The sequence below is a fragment of the Pinus tabuliformis genome, chromosome 1_2 (assembly GCF_031772625.1).
Source record: "Pinus tabuliformis cultivar Carrire ecotype Pingquan chromosome 1_2, CPIR1, whole genome shotgun sequence".
Classification (NCBI taxonomy): Eukaryota; Viridiplantae; Streptophyta; class Pinopsida; order Pinales; family Pinaceae; genus Pinus; species Pinus tabuliformis.
In genome coordinates, this window is record NC_142298.1 from 511,573,218 (window position 1) to 511,582,286 (window position 9,069).

Here is a 9,069-nt window from a genome sequence, read left to right on the forward strand (position 1 = left end):
CATGCCAAACGGTCCATGTACAAACAAGTTGTGAACCATAAGTCTTGATAAATCAAGAACGAATGATGACTCAAGGACCGAGTGCATCTCAGTCATCCAAAACAATGAACTATGCACAATTTCAAGTTGTTTGAACTTCGGAGTGAAAAATAATGATTTTGAATCACTCATGCTGAACACACGAAATACCAACACTATGAACAAACAGAGCAACTTGGGGATCCACCATGATCCAAAGATGGCTAATCTCGGTACAAGTTACACACTGTAGCAACGACCAATCATTGATCGCTTGATTGAATAGTACCAAGATGGGCCTGCACGAGTAGATGATGACCTGAGTACCCACTACATACGAGCAATTCAAGATGATATTCCAGGTAAAAGAGAAGACAAGCCATTACAACAAAGAACAAGTAACACATACATTTTGTTTGTACTCCTTTCACCAAATAGATTAATTAACCTTTTAAGTGTTTGGATTACTTGCAAAGTTCATCATCACACTTGGTTTTCTGATTTAAATCCTCCACATAAGAAATCTGGGAAGATCTACTTACACATTGACTTCAAAAACTTGAACCATTCCTGGAGTAAAACCAATTACCCCGTGCCTTCGTTCGAGCTCATGTTGCACAAAATACTTGAGACAATAGTGTTGTCTTCACTTGAAGGTTTTTTGGAATGCCACCAGGTTCCAGTAGCTGAGCCTGGTGGACTGGAATTGGTCCATGAGAAACTTGGCTCACACACCTATCATTTGCAATCACTCGATGGGAGGATTGATAATCTTCCTATCAAACGGCCAAGTCCTCAAACATTAATTCAATAGGTCGGGCCACACCTGTGCCTTGTACATAGTCTGGTTGTTGCTGCTTATTTCATTTGGTTTGTTTTGCTTATTATCTTTGTTTTTGCTTTGTTTTATTTTGATTACTATTTTTTTTCACGTGCATTTTGTTTGTTTGATATATTACTATTTTTGTTTTCAGAAATAAGTGCTACCAACTACTACATTTTGGCTTTTGAATAGAGTATATCGTTGAAATTTGAAGAGACTTGTGACACTGAAGCACTTGGCTAGTCTTGTGTCCATTTTCGCTGTGATTGGATATAACCTTTGGCCGATGAAGTCCTGACAAAAAATACCAACTGTCTGTAAGGGAAGCTTTGGTCCAACTGTAAACGTGTGTCCACACTAGGAAGCCCCATGCCTGTACTCAGCCTTTTGCTTTGTGTGTTGAAGCTAATCCAATTAGTAGAAACAGAGAAGGGGAGAAATCTAAATGAGAAAAACTATGCGAGAGTTCTTACATGCTTCTCTAAAGGAACAACCTCTTCTGCTCTCAATAAGTCGGAATCCCTCTTCATCCCTAAAAATAAATAAGATACTATGCACAGTTTTCTTAAAAATTACAAAGGCGAAAGAAGAGAAAGGATTCCTGCGCAGAGAGGTGAAGCATGCAACTCCACCGGGGTACTGACCATACTTGTTGGTAGTGGAGTAATGTGTGTGTTGCTGAATGACTCTGGCAGGGTACTGTCCAGGCTTGCTGGCAATGAAGCAACACCAGAGATGAAAACTTATACTTTGAAAATCATCAACTCGCAAACTAAACTACCCTTCCCGAATTCAAAACATTGAGATTTACGCTGAGATTTTGATTGTATTTGACTGAGTTGGCAAAGGGTGAACCATGTATGTCCTTGGGGTAAGTGAGGAAACTAAAGTAACCTGCACAGTGATTCAGTACTTTGCGAAAGACCAAGGCCTTGTGCTAGCAATGAACCGAAACAGAGAAGCTGGAGTTCTACTAGTGTGTTTCTAGGTGTTGTAGCAGCTACAACCACCCTCCAAAATTTTGGCCTGCACCAATTTTGGAGCCTCCCTTGGAGAGTTTCACTTGAATACTACACACACTTGGGTTCACTCCGTGAGCTTGTGTGAGTCTTTACATTCACCTTACCTGTTTATTGCACTCAAATCTTTGCATATTGATGTCTAATTCATGCTTGCGACCGTCTTTTGGTTATGCTTAAAGCCATTGCTCCGTATGTGTTTGTTGTGTTCGTCATGAAAGCATCTGTCGCACTCACACATGGAGTCAAATTCACTGTCGCACAAGTGTCGTCTTGATCATGAATGATCAATCACGAGTGTCGCGCTTGTCGCTTGCACCGTCGGTCAGTCATGTTAAACAAGTGTGTTTGGATGGTTCGATCGTTTCATCGTCAAGTCATGCAAGTGTGTGTTCGTATGATCACCTATGCGTTTTTCTACTGTTCACACACTTAGTCATTTTTGTTGAAGTTCTGACGACTAAACTCTGTTGGAAATAATACTGAGAGGGGGGTGAATCAATATTATCAGATCAATAATTTTATTTCCCATGTAGATTTATATACGCTACTTCAATGAAGTGAACTAGTGTGTACACGCAACTGTGATTAGAGAAACCAACATATATCTAGAGAACTTGTGATTTAGACAATTTATCATGTTTTAAGAAGGGTTTCGGCATAAATCACATGTAGAAAACATTTGTCGATGCGTTTCAAACCAACCAGTGTGGTTCATCATCAGGACAAGTTGAAGAGTCAAAGTGAAGTGATCTGACTCTTCAACATGTCCTGACGATGAACAACACTGGTTGGTTAGAAACGAGTCAACAAATCTTTTCTACATGTGATTTACACCAAAACCCTTCTTAAAACTATTATGGATCACAAAAGACTCAATGCGACAATTTATCAAAAGATTCAGCAAAACTCTGGTCCGCCTTGAAATTCGAAAAACCAGAACCTCCTTGGCGAAATTATCCTCAGCCGCCTTCAAATCGCACCTGAAACTAGCAGCGTCAATAGAGCAGGACCTATGGAAGGTAATCGATGCATCCGCAGCCCTGAATGCCAATAAAATGAAAGAAAACGCAGAATCTAAGCACCAGAGAAAACTAAATAACATGGTAAAACGTGAGAGAAGCAAAGAAACGCACAACCCAAGTGATTCTACCCCAGCCACCAAGCAATCGAATTCGCAGGCGCAGAGGACTCAAGGAAGAACGTGGACAGAGCGAAGTTCAACACGGCTACGCATCAAAATTGATAACTCTACGGTGCATTCGCTGTCTGCTTTCGATTTGAATAATGAAATACACGGCAGCAAGGGAGAAAAACAATTAATAAACATAATCAGCGACGCTAAAATAACCGCAGCACAGTCTGATAATCACGGCAGCATTGAGGTTATCGCTTCAGAGGAAGCATCACATACGACTGGAGGCAAGGTAGACTGCGGAGTCAATGGCGAAAGCAGCATCATAAAGACGGCCAGCTCGATTATAAACCCTCAGACCAATGACCCCAGCAATATGTTGGATCAGCAACCAATAAAAACAGTCGTGACCACTTCGCAACGTGACAACCCTGTAGGTAACAACCGCTGGAACGAAGATGATAAAGCCGCATCAGAGGTGGGAGCAAGTAACGTGGAAAGCGCCCATAAACACAGGTACGCTCTGAATACCATTTCATGTGAATCTGATGTTAATAAACATTTTATTAGTAATGAAATTAATAATATTAGCATAGAAAACAAATGTCCCAGCACAAGTCAAGAGAACATCATAGATAATGGGAACATAGAAAATAACCCTATGAGCAGTAACATGAATAATAGAAAAGTAGTCAACATATCCTCTTATGAGCTGAAAACAGAAGAAATGGAAGTCCTCAACAAAGGTCTTAACTTTGCTTTAGCCCCTAACAAAATCCCCAATGAAGAAATCATTTGCAACCTTGAAGATGGAATTAAGTCTCTCAAGGATGATGACAAAGAACTCATCAGGCAGGAAGTCGCTGTTATCCTTAGAAAAGCCAAGCCGCCCAGGAAAAACCTAAACCCTGATCAACTTAAAGCCCTAAAAAACCTTAGAAATAATAAGGACATTGTCATTTTAAAAGCCGACAAAGGTGGCGCCACTGTCGTTATGGATTATGTTGATTACATAAGCAAAATGAAAGACCACCTATACAACAGTGGTAGCTACAAAAAGCTAGAGAAAAACCCCATCTCCAAAATCACAAACCTCGTAAAGAAAGCCATTAAAGAAACTAACCTTGATGATAAAATAAAAAAGAGACTGACACCTAACAGCGAAATCACCCCCAGAATCTATGGAGCCCCTAAAATTCATAAAAAAGATGTCCCCCTAAGACCCATAGTCAACACCATAGGGTCTCCCACTTATGAGTTAGCCAAGTACGTCGCTAGCATTCTGTCCCCTCTTGTAGGTAAGACTAGCTCTTTCATTAAAGACTCCAATCAATTTGTAAATCACATAAAAAACACCAAGCTAGAACCAGGAGACAAAATCGTAAGTTTTGACGTTGTCCAGCTCTTCACCAAAATTCCCCTAGATGACGCTATTCAGGTAGTCAAAGATGTAGCAGATCCCCAGACCGCTAAATTAGCAGAAATCTGTCTCCGCTCTACCTTCTTTTCCTTCCAGGGTGAAATATTTGAACAAACTTCAGGTGTTGCTATGGGATCACCTCTCTCCCCAATCGTGGCAAACCTTTTCATGGAAAAATTCGAGAAGAAGGCACTAGACTCATATCCACTAAAACCCAAATCCTGGGTTAGGTTTGTGGATGACACCAGTGTCAATTGGCCTCATGGCGAGGAAGAGCTAAACAAGTTCCTAGATCACCTCAATAGCCAGTCTGAAGACATCAAATTCACCATGGAAGTTGAAGAAAATAATTGCATTCCTTTCTTAGACATGCTCCTCATTAGAAGGAAGGATGGTTCCATTGGCCACAAAGTTTTTAGAAAAAAAGCCCATACAGATAACTACCTGCATGCCGACTCTCATCACCACCCCGCCCAAAAAATGGGGGTTCTACAAACCCTCTTCACTAGAGCGTATAGAATCTCTGATATAAACCATACTGATGAAGAAATTTCCTACCTCAAAAGAACCTTTGCCAACCTAGGGTACAGCAAGGAAAACATATACAAAGCCATTCAAAAAGCAAAAACTGATAACAACAAAAACAAAACTAAAGACAACCCAACCTCCAATACCTGCCTTCCTTACATCCAAGGAGTCACTGACAAAATAGCCAAAATCCTCAATAAGAAAAATATAAGAACTGCTTTCAAACCCTTGTCTACCATTAAGCAAAGAATGAGATCGGTTAAGGATAACCAAGAGCTGCTTCAGCAAAAAGGAGTTTACATCATCAAATGTTCGTGTGGGGATCAATACATAGGAGAAACTGGTAGATCGGTTAGGATTAGACTCAAAGAGCATAGTGCAGACATTCGTAACGAAAGAACCAAGACCTCAGCCCTAGCTGAGCATGTAGGTAAAACTAATCATCATATTTGCTTAGAAGAAACAAAAGTCATTGCTAATGTAGAACACCAATTCAAGCGTAAAGTTAGGGAAGCCATTGAAATCATTAAACATCCTAGAAACCTCAATAGGGATGGTGGCATGGAAATTAGCAAGAATTGGAACCCCGTGCTAACCCCCGCTAATGATCTTAATAACAATGTTAGGAATTCCTAACCTACCATCTTAATATTAAAAGCAAATAAAAAAGCAAATATGAAGTATAATAGATATAGTAAGCCTGTACATGAGAACATGTTTAAATATCCTAGAAAATAACATATAGAATAAAATAAATTAACTACTATCAATAAGCAAACATCCATTATAATAGATAAATAATAGATAAAATATTAAGTATACATAGTAGAGCATTAATAAATATCAATTATAGATAACAATAAGTATATACAGAGGAACTTTAACTAATACCATAATAAATAACATTAATAATAATATAGATAATAAGGAGCAAAATAATAATATAGAATTAAATAGCATTAACAAGAACAAATAATAAATATTTACAAAAAAACATTAAATATTATAATACTAATAAAAATAATACTAAATATTTTTAAGAATTACAAAAAAAAAAAAAAGAGATTTTAATAACAAATAATTTAGGTATATATAGACATAATAAATTACTTACATAACAATAATAATGAAATCTCATTATAATCAATTAAGAATAGCATCATAAATTTCAGCAAACATTAACCATAATCAATAAGCAAAATTTAATTATGAGGCATAATGTCAAAATGAGACAAAATATAAAAGTGTAACATTAATATAATAAATAAACCATAAACCATTAATGGAGACTCAACATTAAGCGTCCAAACCATTAATGGATGCGCAATAAGCATTAAGCATCTAATAAGAAAGACATAAAAAGCATTAATGGAGGCAGTTTATAAAATCATTAATAACATTAATATTAATCAAATGATAAGGCTAACATAAAGAGGAGCTTTAACTAAGAGCATAGCATAGTAAATATCATCAATAATAATATAGATAATACGAGCAAAATAATATTATAGAATTAAAATAGCATTAACAATAAGAAATAATAATTATAAACATAGAAACATTAAATATTAAAAATACTAATAAAAATAATACTAAATAATCAGAGAAGTACAATAAAGAGATGTTAATAACAAATATAGTATTTATAAGAAGACACAATAAACAACTTTCATAATCAACAATAATTAAATCACATTTTAATTAATTAAGAAGAGCAGCATAAATATCAATAAGCATAAACCTTAATTAATAAGAAAAATTTAATTAGAAGGCATAATGACACAATAAGACAAAATATAAAATTATAATATTAATATAAGAATTAAAAATAAATTACAAGGTAGTTATTAAATATAGGTATAATGAAAAATCAAAAGCTTAAAACAAATAAATTAAATCATCAAATAAGAACAAGAGTCGGCCATTGAGCTTCACATCCTGGGTTTTCATATTTATACCTAAATTTTCCTTCTTTTCTCCTCACAATTTGTCCTGATGATGAGTCTAGTTTCAGACTCGAAACGTCGACTTCAAAACATGAACACTGTGGAAAATCCGAATTTCATTCAAAAATTTATCATGTGTTGATCTTAAACCAGTACATCAGTAACTTATTATACAGTGTAGTAAAAGCATAATAAAACATCAAACATAAGCAACACACATGAACACTGACATCTAAGGTGGAAACCAAATGTGGGTGAAAACCACTTGCTACTGTCATCTTTGTCATATTTTAATAATAAGAAAATCTATTTATAATCTTGTACTGGTGCAGACTCATACCAATACGTAGGCACCCACCAGTAGAAGGCTACAACCTTCTCTCATTTTCCAGCTCTACTGGAAGGGAGCTGCAACCCCCTAGCTCTTGTACAAGCCAATTTGTTTACTAGTACATAGGTGTCGAGCTACAGAGGGCTACAACCTTCTTTCTTACTCCAGGGATGACATTTCATGAATTTTTCAGACTAGATACTCTGGGATCACAATGCCACAATCTAAAGGCCACGTTTCATCCAATTTTCATACTGGACCCATAAAAAACTTTTAAACTTAAACTGAATCAACCAACATTCAGTTAATTTGAACAATCAGATCACTGACACCAGAACACTGTTTTGAACCTAGAAACCTGCATCATCATTCATAACTAGCTGTAACCTCAAAAAACATGAATTAGAGTGTATACACTACTTGGCTGAACCCAAACTGCGTGTATAGGCTACTTCCGTTAATCAAACCTGCGTATACATTGAAAACTACTTCAAACATAAACTTTTGAATCAAGTCTGTACCAACTAGTAATATACTGAATATCTACTGTCAACTTACAGAGCTTTACACAGGTAACGACAGAGATCACTTCTTCTCACTTATACAATCAATCAACCAAATTCCAGCCTTCTTATGCATTTAGTTTTACATTCAGATCTAAGAAGACTTCATTGACAGAAAGCAATAAACCAACATAATTTCATCAGATAGATCAGTCAGATTTGAAAAATAAGCTTTTCTTTTGTACACACTATTTTGAAGAGTATAACCTATGTGTACACGTGCCTTTGTAGAGACGAGCTAGCGTACATATCTACAAATATCAGCTCATAACTTTGGTTCACTTCTGAACAACAGACAAACCCAAACCACGACATGTCAAGAATAAAATAGGTGTACACAGTCAGATCTAGCCCAATCAGATCATCCGATAATAAGTCACTTTAGGTCTCATGATCCTGATCCAACATTGAATTCAACGTGCACAAAGTATTTTAGATCAAGTCACAAGCATAGCCCCTGCAACATAAAATATACTTCAGATAGAAGTATTCCTTAGAAACCCATACACTTACACACTTAGCCTTATGATCTTCTCCTCCTTATATAGCTTTAAGCCCTTTGTCAATACCTTGGACGAAAACCACTTAGGACCCATACCTTGGACCAAACACCTAGGGTCAATACCACGGACCAAATACCTAAGGTCAGTACCATTGACAAAATACCTCAGACAAAAACGTAGGTTTTCCAATCATGTACATGCTTTTCTTTCTATGGGAGTGCGTGTATAGGTATACACTCTTTTTGTTATGTGGAACAATGTGTATACGTTGTTTTGACTAAGTGGACCAACGTGTATTAGCTTTTTCCTTTACCTCCTTTATTCTAATCGGTAGACCTTAGTTCCATCTTCTTGTTCTTCTATACGATTGCCCTATAACCTCTGAATATACCTGTTGTATTGTGAGTTGCCTTTTACCAAAACTGAACTGACTTGTGAGTGAGTTGCCATCAACGAAAACACTTGTATCATAATGCCAACAATCTCCCCCTTTGGACTTGATGGCAACCATGATGGTGTTGATTTCTGAAAGTTGTAGAAACTGTTAGAGATAAAAAGAAACACCAAAATTCTCTCCCCTTTTGACATCAAGGGCAAAGGGAAAACCAGGATACTCTTCATATCTAAACAGCTGAATATGATCATGCTCCCCCTAGGCACATGCGGAATTCTCTGATTAAACTCCCTCTTTGTGCATGTTCTGATATCATTGTACATCCTGTGACGCACTAACCCCCCCTGAGCAAATGTAGAGTCTTTAAAAACATTTTCCAAAAGAATTAC